The sequence below is a fragment of the Camelus dromedarius genome, chromosome 7, assembly GCF_036321535.1.
Source record: "Camelus dromedarius isolate mCamDro1 chromosome 7, mCamDro1.pat, whole genome shotgun sequence".
Taxonomy (NCBI): Eukaryota; Metazoa; Chordata; class Mammalia; order Artiodactyla; family Camelidae; genus Camelus; species Camelus dromedarius.
In genome coordinates this window covers 78,651,768-78,668,694 of record NC_087442.1, presented here as the reverse complement: position 1 = coordinate 78,668,694, position 16,927 = coordinate 78,651,768, and the positions used below count along the sequence as shown (strand labels likewise).

Sequence of the window (16,927 nt, the reverse complement as noted above, 5' to 3'; positions counted from 1 at the left end):
CAGAATCTTTGTCTCCTCCTTCTTCTCATCACCACCTACTCTGCACACACAGACACACAGACACACACACACACACACACACACGCACAGAGATATGCCTTCATGATCACTGTCCTAAGACCATGAGCTGCTCAAGGACTGAAATCATGCCCTACTTGCGCAAGTTTGTCGACAGAGTTTGTTTTCCACCCTGTGAATGTGAAACTTCCCCATTCTACTTTCTTCTAGGAAGGAAATTTGACAACCTCACAGAACCTTCACTGTTTCACCGTCATTACCACGCTGCTCCTGGCGTGGCCCGTGACCATGACATCAGAACCCCCTGGGGCGGCCTGTTAGACAAGCGGGCTTCCAGCTTTGCAGACTCTTACTGAATCAGATTCCCTCAAAAACTTTCTATCCCATCTTCCCCACGTTCTAGGTACGGTATTATTTTATATACCATCACATAGGTCTTCTGTGTTTTGTTTATATTCAGTGAAGTGGACAAATAGTTTCTCACTATCTGCTTAAAAATTTTAGGACCTTCGTATATTCATTGGCAGTTTGACCAGCCTCCTTCGAGCTTTTCCTTCCCTAGGTGAAGTAAACACTGTTACTTTGTCTTTAAGGGGACTTGTTTAGTATCCTTTCACCACTTTTGCTCGACTGCTCTGGATACACTAATATTTTAAAATTAAATCTGTTCCTTTTAGATTATGGACACAGGGAAAGGACCAGTGAGGACTAGATTCAATGTACAGTTTCTGTTGTGTTCTTGACATGCTGACTGCATGAGGTAGGGCAGAGCTAGCTGCTGTAACAAACGCCTGAACTGTAGAACTTCACTGAATTAGAATTCCTCTTCAGCTCCTGTAACAGTCCAGTGCTGTTTCTACTTGTCACCCTTCGGGGACCTGCACTGACAGAAGCTGGGGCCATGGGATTTCCAGAGTCGTGTTGAGCATTGACATCCAGCCAGCAGTAGGCAGATAAGAGGTGTGGGAAGGACACACTTGCTTCCTCAACATCTGGGCAAAGAAGTGATACGTGTTAGCTCCCTTATGTCTCAGGGTCTTGCCCAGATACAAGGGGAGCTGGACATGGAGACTCTGGACGCTCTGCCCACGGCCACTCTACGTGGCAGAAGGGACGATGGTCTCTGGTGGACAGCTAGCGTTACTGCACTCTGGGTTTCTAAGTTTCTACTTATAGTTATTCTTCCTATTAAAACCATAAAATATGCCATGTGCTTGGTACCGTGAAGTGTTGCAATGTGTATGTGACAGCATGATTGCCAGACACCAAGATAACATTTGTTCAGCATCAAGGTCATTTGCTCACTGTTGGTTGTTTGCACCGGTCCACAAGGTAGCAGATGATGGCGTCGCCTGAAACAGCCCAGCGCTTCTGGGGGTGGTCCGTCTTCAGTCTGTTTAGTTTGATTTCTCAAGGGAGCAATGGTTGCCTTTCTCTGGAAGGGAAGGCAGGACTCACATTGGTTCGCCTGCACATTTCCCTTCAGAATGAATCCTTGTCTCGCTCCACCCGACATTTCAGAGGTCATGGAGTTGACCCCAAGTCCCAGCAATTTTGTTAGTCTTACCACGAGCAGGCTGAACTTGATGCTAAGCTTGGGATTAGAAGCCAGACCCTGATCCCCTAGAACCCCTGCCAGCCAGGTTGTGGTAGAGGTGGGCCCCTCGAGGTGCCGTCTTGGTGAGGTACTAGTTAGAGAGCTTGCTTTATTTCAGACCATACTCTGTTTTTCGAAATATATTTTGTTTCAGAAGCTGCTGAAATGGGAATTACGGCTTTTCAAGATGATGGTGGCTTTTGGCCATGCCCCGCTGAATCAGGCTGCCGGGTGACAGGCAGGCCCCAGAGAAACCAAAGATCAACGCCAATTTTAATGGGGTTGTTTGTTTATCCTTTTCTCTCCAGTTAATAAGTATGACTAAGCCCCAGATTCAGTCCAAGGATCATGTCAAAGGCAGGAAGTTAAGAAAAAAAGAGTCGGGGAGTTAGTCCATGACTGATACTACGGGAGTTTTGTTCAGACTAAAAATTAAGAAGTATGTTTGTACATTACAATCATTTTCTAGTGATAAAAGCACAAAACGATTTCGCATGCTGCGTAAATCCATGAGAGCTCAGGTGTATAAACATGTTACATGTAAGGTTTTCAAAATTGGTGTTCAAAAAAAGTACTTCTCAGCTATGTTTTTTTTTTTTTAAGAGTGGAAATAATTGCCAAGTGGAAAACAGAATTGGCTTGAGGGGGTCAAATGCTTGATATTTTAATGTAGTCTACCCTTTGCTTTATTATCAGTAAGGCCAGTTTTTAGAAACTGACCTCACAGAAACCAAAGTGGAAGCATCTCTAATGCCCTCACGGTTGTGCCGGAGAGTATAAACTAAATGAGATTTTGAGTTTTTGCTTGCTGTTACTTTTTATGTCGCAGTGTTTGCAAAGTAGATTTTTGGATGTACTGAACGTGACGAATTCTTACTTTAAAACAAATAAAACCAGAACAAAAATCCTGCCAAATATTCACATCAATCAACAGTTTGATTTATTTTGGAGCAATTAGGAAGTGTATTATTTTATTTCTCTATGAGTGGCAAAGGCAAGTAGTCACTTTCTTGAATTATTGGAATTTTTTAGTATTATACTTACGCACCACTGAATCGCTGTTGTAATTGGTTTATAGTGTGAACCGTGGCCTTTGCATCTGTTACATTTTCCACCTAGATGTTATTCATCTTTTCTGAAGGCGACTTTTAAATTACATCAGGTCTCATCTTGACCTTTGACTTGGGACTGGTTTTATTTAATGGGATAACTTGATTGTATTTTTATAAAAAAAAATTAAATTGTTACTTTGTTATTGGAAAAATAATCCTTAGCCGTGATCTGTTACCCTATTCTATCGACCTGAGCGTGTTTCCGAGTGCTGAAAGTCCGTTGACACAGTTATCAAAGTCAGAGTAATGCACGTCATAAAAATCCATCCCCTAGAAATGTTTGGCGTAGTTGCTGGCACGGTAATACAATTAATACGTAGTCTTTTGATGGTCTTTGCAGAGGCTTGAGGGTTTAAATCATCACAGGGAGGTTGGAAATGAGGCAGTGCCCTTTCAATAGTGCACATAAGCAAGGATGAAGTCATTTTCCCCACGCAGTGCCTGCGGGACTCGAGTACCTGTGTGAAATGGCATACGTGTTCTTTTCAGGGCAGAATTTGAATTATACTAAAAGCCCTGAATTTGAATTATTCTAAAAGCTTTTCAAAAGAACCACAAACTTATCAAAAGAACCACGTTCCTTTGCCTCCTCTTTAAAATTTATGTTGAGAACATCTTCCACACTATATCCAGGAGTATTTTCATACCTGCCCCTTCCGGGAGCCACTGTTAATAGAAAGTACACCTGGCAGAGGGGCATAGAAAAGCTAATGCGGTAAGTGTCACTGAAAGCTGGAAACCACAGTCCGTGTCAGGGCGGGAGGTGAGGTGCCGGTAGTCCCAGCCCAGGGCTGCGGGGCGATGCGCCACAGACGCCTCCTGAGTTCTCCCCATTTGGGTCCTTCCTGCAGGTTTTGACCCCTTCCTGACCCTCCTATTTCTTGGCTTCTTTGATGCCTCCCTCTCAGTCTGACCACTCTTTCTGACACCTTCCGCTTTTACTCCCCTCCCCGTGAGTCTCAGTAGCACCCCCACTCCAAGTTTGTCCTCTCCTCTCCCAGAAGCCGTGCGGTGAAGCAGGGGAGGCACAGGTTTGGGACTCAGACGCAGGCAGTACTGCGTTTCCCGTGTCTGACTTGCTGGTTGTGTGACTAGGATTGTCTGCTTCACCTCTCTGTGCTTCACTTTCTGCCCCCGTGTCAAAGCGATCATGATACTTAAGGAACTTGTGCGTCCTCTGCTTGTCTGGGGCAGAGTGTAGCCTATTAAACATGAGTTCCTTGTCTCTTCCAGGTAAAAATTAATTTTATTGAAGTGTCTTTAATTGACTTACCCCCCAATTTGAGCTTAGCCTCCAGTCATTTGTGATAGAGATTTTCAGCTGTAGCTTCACAGCAAGGTGGTGTAGGTGTTTCAGCCACGGTGAGGGTGCCAAATGGTTGGGGGGGAGATTTCTTTAAAGGGCTTGGTTCAGCAAACTAAAGCACTTTCTAAGTTTCTCTAGAATTTACCAAACAGAAATTCATTGTAGAAAAGGACTTCAAGAAGAAAGGAACGGGCTACCTTTTTTTCACTTTAATATGGTTTATTTTATTTTACTTTATCTTATTTTGTTTTGTTTAATTTTTATTGAAGTATAGTCAATTTACAGTGTCGTGTTAGTCTTTGGTGTACAGTTTGGTGATTCAGTTATACACACAGACACACACACACACACGAGCTGTGTAGCCACCTTACCATGGTTTTTTGGAGATAAAGGATTGTGGTGTATTTTGGCCAGTGGACCCAAGAATGCTTACATTCTGCTCACCTATGAGGTCGCCAGAGGAGATGCTTGTAATGAGGACATTGACAAAGCAAGACAAAGTACAAACGCATTAGTAGCTGAAGCCTTGGGCTTGGGTCCCAGTGCAGAGTTCTGTTACTCTAGACGGGAGCAGGTGACAAGCTCCTTTTCCCCTAAGTGAGTAATGCCCTGGAAGCAACGCTTTCCATTAGGCAGGGTCCGATTCCCTTAAGCACAAACCAGTGTCAGACACCCACACTGCAATGTGAAGAGAAAGCTAATGAAGGCCCACCTCCCATAACAGAAAAAAAGGGCACAGGAGGAGGGGTTTCCCTAGTGTCAAGCAGGGCAACCGTGCTGCCCTGGGGGAGAGGGACGCGGAACGATGGAGGGATGGCTCAGTGGAGGGGAGGGAAACAAGACCACGTAAACCTGCTGACCTGATCAAGTTCACCTATAAAAGTGCATTCACATATTAGGACAATGAAAGGTCAGAAAATCATTCCATTAAGAACATAAAAAGATTATTTTTTTTTTTTTTGCGGTGATGTCAGCTGTCATGGCCAAATCTGTGTTCTTAGCCCTAAATCAGTTTTCCATCTGTGCTTCCTAATTCATCTTAAGGGTGGGCTTTGGGAAGAGGCAGGGGATCCTCCTGGAAGCCAGCAGCCTTGTATGTTGGTGACTGATAACACCCCCAAAGCAGCGTCCCTTTCCAGCCTCTTCGCTCTCGGCCAGTTCCCCACACCACTGACAATTGTTCTTTCCTCTGGTCTAACACCTTCAGTAGGCCTGCACTGTTCTCCAGCTCAAGTCCAGGCTTACTAACTGGTTGGCGCTCAAGGCCCTTTGGTTACGCGTGACCTCTGCAGCCTCCCCTCTTCGCCCTGTGCCCTGCCTCACACCATCGCTGTGCCTGTAGCTCTCTTGTTCTGCCGGCGGGGACACACCACCCACTTTGTCATCACCATCCCTTGGTTCCTGTCCTTTTCCTCGACTCAGAATGCCCTTTCTACCTACCGTCAAGGTTTAAGCCAAGTGTTATCTCCTGTGGAAAGCCTTCCTTGATGCTCCCTTGTAGAATCAATTGTTCTTTTGTGGTTTCATAATATACTCTATAAATACTGCTTTTTATGGCGGCTGGTGGAAGTTCTATTTTTCCCATCAGCACGTGGACTGAGACCCCTCCTGGGAGGAAACATGGCTTATTTACATTAATTCTTGTTTCCTTATTTAGATTTAGCCAGTCTATTGACAGATACATTTTAAATGTTCGGTATATTCATTTAGTTGAATTGTTATTGTAGACATAGCTTCCAATCCTTGTAGACTCTTTTCTACACACCTGTAGAGTTTTTAATTCCAGAGGAGAATCACTGACCTCCACAACATTAACATTTTGTCTTGATAAAATGTCATTGCATCAGAGCCAATGAAAGTCTATTGAGTGGTTTTACATGTAATGAAGATAAAGCTTTTTGCAACTTAATACAGAAGATATTTTCTAACACGTGCATAAACTAAAACATCTGAGATGATTACACATCTTTTTATTCCATTAATAGAATGACTTTGTAATTCATAGTTGTCTCAATATTTGAGTGCAGCCAGGAGTTCCTGAATTGACACTTGTTTCGCTTCTCTGAGAGGTTTTTCAGAGGTTGATAGTATGACTTCTGTTTCCAAAAGTCCAAAGTCCCAAAAGCCACAAATCCTCCCTTAGAAGACCATGGATGTCCCTGAATTGGTTGCCTAAAAAAATGAGACCGAATGTGCTCAGCTGGGATTGTGGTCCTCCCTGTCCATGCTGTCCTTTTCTGGCTAATTCTCAGCTGGAATATTTGCAAAGGAAACATTCAGGCTGAGGGGAGGACGGTTACAGAGAATGGGGCTCTGGGGTTTTCCCTAGCTGGGCTTTGTCAAAGCCCAGGTGGGTCTTCTCTGCTTTTGGCTGCGCCCGCATCATCTCTTTAGGACCTTCGTTGAAAACTTGAGGTCTTTCAAACAAACATAAGTTGAAACAATTCCCCCTCCACTAAATAAAACATTTAAATAATAATAAAGATGGTAGTCCCACAACAAGGAAGTATTTGCACCACGCTGTCCCCATGCATTACCTAAACCCCCCATAAACTGAAGAAAGGAACCGGACATGACTCTTTCGGCTAGGACCCATTAAAGCGATGGCCACCAGAGTTTTAGTCACCTCTCTGCTGCCAGTTTTGATTGAAACCAGCAGAGATGTGTTTTGGCAAATCTATTCATAATTGGTCTTTCCTTGCAAGGGCTCCCCCCTGTAATTGTGTTTCCCATCAGGGAGTCGGTTGGAGTTAATATATTGTTGATCTACCGTGATGGACGATGAACGTCTTGTTAACATTTCCCCCACTCTTCAACCCACAGAGCAATGCTAAGAAGACTTTTGGTTTAAAGAAGTAAAAGGAAGAACAACTTCTTCGGGTCAGAAGATCTTCTTCAAAGGTAGAAGTTTATCCCCTTAAAAGGTTTAAATTAGTTACTGGTTAAAGGAGGGAATTATCCCCTAAAATGATGTGATTATGTAATATTACTGCCTCATTTAATCCTATCAACCCAGGGAGTATGATGAAAGACAGGCAGTAGGAATGTGGTTGCAACAACATTAATCATACTGCTTGTCAAATAGGATGGATCGAATTCACAGGGAAGAAAACCAGCCTGCCATGTCCTTTCATAGTAATAAGATTTTTGTTTCACTAAATGGGACTCATATAAAGTTCAGAAAATAGCAGAATAAAAGCACTGCTTGTAAACAATATGTTTCTGGAGGAATTAAGGATTTAAAATTATAAGGAATCACTTACAAGAAAAGAGTTTTCTTTTTGATTCAATCACATATCAAAAATCTCCTAAGAACATACTATACACAGTTGATTTTTTGTGTCTCACCGTGAAGTCCAAATGATACAAAAGTCTGTTTGGAAAGTTTAAATGTTACTTTGATAGGCGCTTTCTGCTTTGTAAACCCCTTTCCTACCCCTCATTTCCCACCCCCACTGCTCTCCCCAGTCCAATTTTCTATCATTTGGAATTATCAAATTATCAGCTTTAGAATGGACTCTGCCAGACCAGCGATGCCTTCTCAAAGGCCATCTATTATAGTCCAGAACTTGATGAAAAATATCTTACTTGGAGATCTGGAACACAGTTCAGAGAACTGTATCTCAACCAATAATAGCTTTCTTAGGGGATTTATGAGAGCATGATTGTTCAGCATGTAGTCCTCTGTCTCATAAGTTTTATTTAACAAATAAAGAAACATCCATGCAATTTAATTAAGAAGATTGTATGCAAAATTTTGAGGTAGGAAAATCTTCCATGATGTTGTCCCATGCCCTTGAGAAGTCTTCAGCGGGTCCACGTATATGTCGTTTTGCATTTTAGAGGGAATGATTCATGCCTCAGTTGAATTCGCTTGGGTTGTGTTGTATTGAAACTGACTTCGTATGACCAAGTAGTTTTTGTGATGTTTCAAAATACCACCAGAAATCCCCAAATCAGTAGCCTAGAAACTAAGAAGCTTACTTTGTGTGTCAAATAGCACATATTCTGTTCTGTTTGAAGAGTTCTTGAAAAGTGAGAATTAGTAAAGACTAGCAAAATTGCCGAGTTAAGTAATTATGACCAATACCAAAAGGGCCTTAATTTTGTCGAAGTTGCTCTTTTAATGGAAAGCTTCCTAGTTAGTGTAAAATGACCTATTATATACAGTTTTATTGTCTGTTTGTTTTCTTGGAGAGTGAAGTGATTAGGTTTACTGATTGATTGATTGATTGATTGATTATTATTTTCTATTTAATTGAGGTACTGGGGATTAAACCCATGACCTCGTGCATGCTGAGCATGTGCTCTACCATTGAGCTATACCCTCCCCCCATACAGTTTTGATATGCTGAGAACTACCCGCTCCAAGAAGTGTCCATATTCCATGAGATAAAGAACACCTGCAGGGTGAAGCAATGTAAGAGTCAGACCCCCTCCATTCTGGCAGGGATGTGGAGAGAGCTGTATACACCAAACCATAGTTGTTAGGAACCAGAAGTTCATAGTAATGGTGGTAAGTAAAGTGGCCTGCCAGCAAAACACCAGCATCGGGTTATGGCAAGTTCTTCTGTGGACAGTATACTGTGTGACACTCAGGAGAGGCAGGAAGCCTGAAAGACCAGGAGCTTATTTGTGAATGGTGGTTTCTAGTGAAAGGGGAAAGTACACAGGACAAGGCAAGGAAGGGGACCTCTGGGAAGGAGTGAGTCATGCCCTTTTTCTTATCTTTTAAAAACAAATTTTTATTGAAGTATAATTGATTTACAGTGTTGTGTTAACTTCAGGTGTACAGCAAAGTGATTCAGTTATACATATATATATTATTTTTCAGATTCTTTTCCATTTTTAGGTTATTACAAGATATTGAATCTAGTTCCCTGTGCTATTCAGTAGGTCCTTGTTATTTATCTATTTTATATCGAGTAGTGTGTATCTGTTAATCCCAAACTCCTAATGTATCCCTCCCCCCTTTCCCCTTTGGTAAACATAGTTTATTTTCTATGTCTGTGGGTTTGTTTCTGGTTTGCAGGTAAATTCATTAGTATCCTGGGCATATATCCAGAGAAAACTCTAATTCGAAAAGATACATCCACCCCAATGTTCATAGCAGCACTATTTACAATAGCCAAGACATGGAAACAGCCTAAATGTCCATCGAGAGATGACTGGATAAAGAAGATATGAGGGGGGAGTGTATGTGTGTGTATGTATGTGTGGAATATTACTCAACCATAAAAAAGAATTAAATAATGCCATTTGCAGCAACATGGATAGACCTAGAGATTATCATATTAAGTGAAGTAAGTCAGACAAAGACAAATATCACATTATATCACTTACATGTGGAATCAAAAAGAAAATGATACCAATGAACGTATTTACAGACCAGAAACGGACTCACAGACATAGTGCCTTTTTAAGGTGGCAGCGATGGGGCTGGATCGGTGCTTTCTCACTTTTGAGGACACTCCTCTGGGAGTTTTCCTTGCTGGTTGCAGAGTTTTCTCTTTCATTCTCTGCATGAGAGTGATTTGACTTCAAATCTCTATCTTCCATAGCAACCAAAGCAAGGTTCAGTTCTGTCGTTCTTGATACATCCTTCTCATTGATCTTCTTGGCCAGTCGTTTGTCAGACAACTACGATGAACTTTTAGTCGGCAGGCACGATCAGAGCCACGAAAAGATCTCTCTTTATCTTTTTGAAGGATTTAATCTGGTTGAAACCAAATGCTGAGTGTCTTCCCATTTCTTTCGCCGGCCTCACAAAGACTCCCTGAAACTTCCCGAAATTCTAAAGCACGCTTGTATTGAGAATGTCCCCAGGCTATTCAAGAATTCAGCCTCTGACATTAGAATAGAATGTTTTTTTGTAGCTACTTCGAGTTTTCAGTAGCCTTTCCCACATTCACTAGTGTGCCGGAGTATCCGAAAGACGTGGGCAGCAGAGCTGTGGTTTATAAAGCCTTACTCCCACCCCACATCCCACTCTCTGGAAAGCGGTACGTCCTCCCACATCCGGTTGCACATAAAAACTGTGTTCACATTCCTCAGCAACGCTAATGTGTAATTTCTCTCCAAGGAAAATCTGCCTTCTACCTGGCTTGAAAACCTTGAGCTAAAATGTGGGACAGCTAATGGTGGGATTTCGACAAGCATTCAGAGTGAGGAGGGGGGACACCCCAGAAGTCACTCTGTATCCTGGCTTTCTGCTCTGGCTACGTTTGTGTAAGTTTGGTTCTGGTTGTAACCATAATGAGCCTGAAGAAGGCTCATACTACCCCTTAAAGCATGTTCCCCTTTGGCAAACTGTCTAAGAGGGAAAATCTGTTTAAGTTGTTGGAGTTGTTTAATGATTGTTTTTGGTTGATGATTTGAAAGTTGTTCTTTCCCTTAGACTCCTCGTACTAACTTTTTTTAAATGATGCGTACATCTTAGGAGAATGATAGTTACAGTCTGAGTAGATAATAGTAAAATTGATAATAGTTTTTTTAAAAAAAGACATCATGTTCTAAGTAAATGTGAATCAATATTTTACTACAAAGCCCAGCTGGGACTACTGTTTTTGATACTATTGGACAGTAAAGAGATCTATCAAAATTTGTCCTGCAGGATCATTGTAAGACTGAGAAGTTTCATTTCATGTGACTCGACACCAGACAAGTCTGGGAGACATATTACCCACGAAAGGAGTATTTGCCTCACAAAACTAGAGATGAAAATCTCGTGAGTAAAAGCAGTTACCCTGGGAAGCCTAGAACTGACAAAAGCCAAGACAGGGACCTAAATCTAAGCAGAGGGTATTCACCTTTTTATGGTTTTATAGTGGTTGAATTTGGTTAGGTATTTAGTCACCTAGAAAACCAGAACGATCTTTTCTTATTAATGCCTTCCCTCTTGCCCTGACATATGATAAGGGCAGGGACAGCGTCTCCTGAAACATGACCGCACTGGGCAGTCCCTCCCGTGTGGTCGTGGCAGACTTCTTCCTGGGGTGGCCGCTCCCCACCTGAGAGCAGCTTTCCTGGAAGCCGAGCGAGGCGGGTGAACGTTCTTCCATTCCGCCCTGTGTGCTGCTCAGCTTTGCATCTCTACGCAGAGTCTGAGTAACTCCCTATGACCAGGGGTCCAATGGGAGTTGTTGAGTGTCGGGCACAGCATTTCTGTAGGGAGGCCGAGTTATTGCACACACTTCCTGAGATTTATCTCTGAGTCATCACGGCATCTGTGGTTGAGATGCCTTTACTGATTAAGTCTTTTCTGCTCCTTGCATCCTGTCCTTGTAATTCTTCCTGGGACACAACCATTTTTTTTCCCTCTGGAAACCCATCCTATCCACCTCCTGCTGCCCTGGGCCGCTCAGTTTGGTGGTTGACTCTGAGGGCTCAGGAGGAGCTCTTGAAAGGCATCCGAAGCAAGACATCAGCATCCTCTCTTGGGAGAGAGTGGAAGGTGGGCGATGGTGCCAGGGTGAGAGTGGTGGGAAGGTTGGCATTATGTCCTGTGGGAGCAGCAATTTGTGCTCGTAGCAGTAGAAGGAACCCTGCAACTTGTATGCGTTCCTCCCTTTTTCCTCCCACTGCGGTCCAGTGGGGAGGCATATGTGCTTTGGAATTGGAAGGAGAGAATTGCCTGAGTCACTCCCGTACAGGAAACGTGTAGTGACTTAGCATTTATACACCAAAGGGCTGATGCAGTGACCTTTACAGATACATACTGGATCAGATGTGTTTTCCTTGTGAAAAGCTTATAGTTTTTCAGTGGTTTCTAGGGTCACCAGAGTTCGAACTAGTGATAAGGCTAGATCAGTGGCACATGGGCTTTAATTTGGGGGCTCACTGAATGACTGGAACTGTGCCACCAGAGAGGGGGGCCACTGCCCTGAGACCCTTGCGCCCAACAAGTACAACCTCTACTGAAATAACTCTGCCCCTGGGAGCAAGTTCATTCAAAATGATCATTATAAATGGTGTTTGTTATTCATTCTGAATTATGATCTTTATGTTCAGCACTCTCGTGACCAAAATCAATATTTATTGAACTTTGTGCATCCGAACCTACTGAGTGAGGCACTTTTAAGTGTTGACAATGCTGGAGAACCTTAAATGCTCAGGTCCACGTGACTCTGTGCACATGAAGGTCTGTGTGTCCCAGGTCTGATGGTGTTTAGCGGATCCTTTGCTCCCAGCATCTGGACATCTGTCCCTGGCTGCTTCTGGGGGCGGGGGCACAAATCCTGACAGGAGGGTTATCTAGGGAACTGCCCAGGAGGAAACATGAAAGCCCAATGTGGAGCAGGAGGCCAGCCCCAGGCCCCTGCTGGGAATGCAGTATGTTGCTGTCATATCAGACTGCAGACACCAATAGATGCCTGGCTGGTTTTTTTTTTTTTTCTTTTTTCTTTTGCTTTGCTTTGTTTTGTTTTATTTTGCCTTTCATGACAGCGTTCGTTTTGTAAGGCAAAGAAAAAAAAAATCTCTTGGAAGGATTCAAGTTTTCATATTTGCAGAAGGCATTTCAACAGCTTTTGTCAAACATAGCTGGTCTGTAAAGCGTCTTTGTTTCTGGTTGACTGTCACAGAAAGCAAGTCCATAAACTAGCAGGAATCCAGGAGAGAGAATGATTTCTATTGAACGCGTCGAGTAGGATATGGTGCATGGGGCCAGTCCTGAAAAGGGTTTTGTTTCCTGCAGCATGGTGGAAGTTCACATCCATATCGCTGCTGCGCCTTCGTTAGCATGCACGGGTAAACAATGGGGCATGCCAGCCGACGCGGCAGTGTTGATTAATGCAATCCTGGAACGTGTTGATTAATGTGTTCCTGTGATGCCTCCGTGAGCCCCGGCTGCACCTGAGGTGTGCAGGGTGTGCCTCCTCGCACCGGCTGCTGCGTCGCTCGCGTGGGCCCCTTTGCACATGGGTCTTCTGGGTGTGTATTTCACACCAGTGCTTTTGGAAATAAAACCACAGGTCTGCAGATTTTTTTACACTGGCAGAAGTGTTCTCCATTAAAATCCAGCGGGAGATTAACAGACACACATTACTTTATATAAAATAGATAAATAATAAAGACTGACTGTAGCACAGGGAACTGTATTCAACTTCTTGTAATAACATATCATGGAAAAGAATCTGAAAAGAAAAAATATATATGTATGTATATGTATAACTGAATCACTTTACTGTACACCTGAAACTAACATTGTAGATCAGCTACACTTCAAAAAAATTTTTAAAAAGAAAGAAAAATTGTATCAACTGTGAAGTTCATAGAAGGAATGGTCTTCCAGCTAAATGTATACCCTTGGTGCCATCTGTCCGTCCTATGGGTGATCCTGCTCTGACTTTCATTTCTGTTCTTCTCAAAGTTTTTGTAAAGAAAGAAAGCTGAAAATACTTATGGAAAGCAATGTTCACTTGAATAATACAAGAAGGGCTATGCAAATGGACTGCCCATAGACTGTTGGTGAGCTTGGCGTCTCAGTTGGAAATCCACTCTTCCCAGAAGCAGGAATTCCCATCAGCCTGGCCAGGGTAATTCGTTTCCAGTCAGCTTCGTTCGGGGTTGTGATGTTTCTTGCTGTCTTATGAATTCCCATTAAACCACATTTTTTTTCATCGCTTGTTTCCAGAAGGGCTCATCTGGATGGCGGTTCTGCTTGGCTACTTGGCTAATGGTTTGAAAAAGATATGCGGGGAGAGTTTTTCTTTGTTTAGTGTCTTGTACTTGTTATCTGAGACGTGAGGATTCTACCGCTCCTTGTAAAGCTTCCTGACCCCGGACTTTTCAGCAAGGTGGCAAAAATGATGAGAAAGCCATGTTCAAAATGGCAAGAGAAGGTCTGAGCACGAGAGAAATGATTCCATGGTGCCAGCATGATGGCTTTGCCCCTGTGTCTTGCGGTTCCAACCGTAGCATTTTAACAGAGGAAACCAGCAGTGCGATCCAGGAAAAAAAATTTTTTTTCTGAAAAAATGTGAACAAGTTCATTCTGAACAAGAAGGAATTTTTATATATTAGAGAATCTGTGTATGGACCTACTATATAAGGAGGTAGTGGAGTCACCAAAATCCTCTTTATATTGGCATGAAATTAATGGTGAAGGATGGCTTTCTGATATTTTCCAGAATAAGAGTTGAGTGAAGACTCTTTATTCCATTTAGACTTAGCCGTGACAAGAACATTCAAAGGCCCACTCGGGAAGGGTCACAGAAGACGTGACTTCTGTTACTTGATTGATGCCGTCTAACCCCCGACTTTCTATTATTTTTAAATGCTTAGTTATGTCTGTCTCCTGGGGAATATTGGTAGAAAAGGAAAAAGTAAAATATTGAATGACTTCCTTGGCATTTGTATACATAAGCTTCTCTCTTGGAACTCGAGGTACACAAAATGTGTGTTTAAATCACCAGAAGACATATTTGATGTGGAAGACGTGTGTGGGAAAACTGATCTCATTTGCTTTTCAGGGAACCCCGAATCGTAGGATAGAGCAATGCACCGAAATAACTGCCCCAGAGGGAGTTAACGTTTGTGATTAGACATGCATTTTCTCGGGTAGCTTGAATTCTGCAAGAATTGAAGGGGTAAACAAAGAGGAGCCGTGAACATGATTAATCCGTTTTTCTGCAAAGCTTTTGATACTGTACTGAATAAAAGCCTTGCTGACAGAAGCTATTAGTCTGGTGAAGGAAAGGCCATCGGAACAGGTTACGAAAGAGAAAATGGAAGGCGGAGAACAATCCACATGGAGAAAGGGCACAGGGAAAATGGTTCCTGCAAATTTCTACTTATTTTTTTTTTTGTCAGGAAGCACAGAGAACATGTAGTTAACGTAGTTACCTAAATGGCTTTGTTCCTGGGGCAAAAAAAAAAAATCTGAGAAAAAGAAAGAATCTGACAAATAGAACTAGACAAAACTACCATATTTAAATTATTCCAATGACCTGGAAAATATATTGATCTAAGTTCTGAGTGTCCTGTCGAATCTTTTTTTCATTATGTAACATTTCCCTCTTCGAGCGAATCCAGCTATAGAGCTGCTTTAATATTTGAAAAGGTCTTTAGATTGGTTTGTTGTGCAAAATGATAAATTTTTTGATTGGTATACGTTTTTGAAAGCCTTTGAAAAGCACTCTTTTTAGAAGGAGTTAAAAGTAAGTACGTCTTACACAACCCCGGCACTATCCTGGGTGCTGAGTTCATGCTCCATAAATATGTGTTGAGCTGGTATGCATACTTGTTATGTACGAAACCCAGAAGTCATCCCTGCAGAGAACTTTGCCTCTAATTTTCTCTCTGGGTCTCTCCATGGGTTGCTGATGGTTGTTGGTTAGCCGGAGCAACTTCATGGTAAATCAGTGAAATAAAATTGTCATTTTCCTGAACACAAACTTTTGAACATTAGGATTTTTCTTCTGTCGTGCAAGCCCCCAAGTTCCAAGAGGAAGAGGAAGTAGACTTCAACTATCTACATTATCATGGACCTGCCATTTCTGTCCAAACTGTATTTATTACTGAAATGTGGCTGCCTTGATTCAGTACACACAGAAGGACCATGGAAAGATCTTTGTTTTAAAGGGTAAAGAATTGAAAGACTTTCTTTTATAAAACAGATTTTCCTCAACTGAGAATCAAACACAGTTCTGCCCAACTAGAGTGTTCAGTAACCACTGAGTGACCTTAGGGGACCACAGTCCATGCTTGAACCTAGAATCTCACTACTTGGTTGATGATAAATCAGAGTTTATTCTGGAGTTGTTTGGGTTTCATTAATATAAATGAAATACTAACTTGTGTGACCTACATCCAGTGCCCATAGGATGACCACCTTCATTGTTAGACGTTGCTGACTGCTTCTGGAACTTCCGTGAGAAGTTCTAGTAACACAGTCTGCATTGTGAGATACGGATGGTTCTTGCTTTTCAGTGTCTCACGCTCTTTAGTTCCATACATATAAATCAACTGTTCACATACACATGTGTGTGCTAGGTATACACGTAAAACAGAAGCACAGCATAGCATTACAGACTGTTACATGTGTGGTACAGGCTAAAAGTGCTCTGGGATTCAAAGGAGTGCTGACCACTAGATACTGGGAGGGTGACAGAGGTTTGTGACTGGTTAGAACTTGAACCAATCATGGAAGGACAACTGGTTCTAGAACTAGTTCAAGCAGGCTAAATTGCGAGGAGTAGACATTCCAGTGGTTGCAGTGGCAGTCTTGAGGAGGGAAGGGAGAGAACCATGGTATTTGCATGGCAAAAGGGAAAGAATATAAATGAAGCAGTGTAAAGCAGAAAGTAGACCTGAGATGTGATTAAAAGTGCCTTTGGACAGGTGTTTGTTCCTTCCTTCCTTTTTTCATGAATGAATAATTTATTCATTCATTCATGAGCTACTATGTTTCAAACATCCTCAAAGAGTAGCAAGCAAGCTATACTATGCGTGAAATGTATACAGAACAATTATTGCAGTGTGATGTAATTAGTCCAAAAAAGGTTAAAAAAATAGTATGCATATATTTACGTGCATGTATGTGTATATATGGTGACACAAAGGCAAATGTGACAACTCTGCATGGTGGCATCAGGAAGAACTGAGAAGGAACATCACAGATGGATAGGAACAACAAAGTTCTACTGTAGAGCACAGGGAACTATATTCAATAGCTTGTAATGGCCTTTAATGAAAAACAACATATAAATATAAATAAATATGTGTGTATATATATATATATATATATGTATTTGTATAACTGAATCACTATGCTATACACCAGAAACTAACAACATTGTAAGTCAACTGTACTTCAGTTGAAAAAAAAAATAGATGAATAGGCATCTCCTAGGCAGACATGGAAAAGGACATTCCAGTTGTGGGAGAACAGAG

General features: G+C 42.2%; 1 protein-coding gene across 14 annotated transcripts in view; it reads left to right on the top strand.

The window, feature by feature from the left end:
• Window positions 1-16,927, top strand: part of NRCAM (neuronal cell adhesion molecule) — a 273,058-nt gene that overhangs the window by 117,761 nt on the left and 138,370 nt on the right. For 13 of the 14 annotated variants that reach the window (XM_031454678.2, XM_031454676.2, XM_031454672.2 and 10 more), the window contains one exon: window positions 6,857-6,934. The exons of the other annotated variant lie outside the window; for it this stretch is intronic. The gene's annotated coding sequence lies outside the window, so the exon portion shown is untranslated. The remainder of the gene's footprint in view (window positions 1-6,856; window positions 6,935-16,927) is intronic. 14 annotated transcript variants of the gene reach the window in all.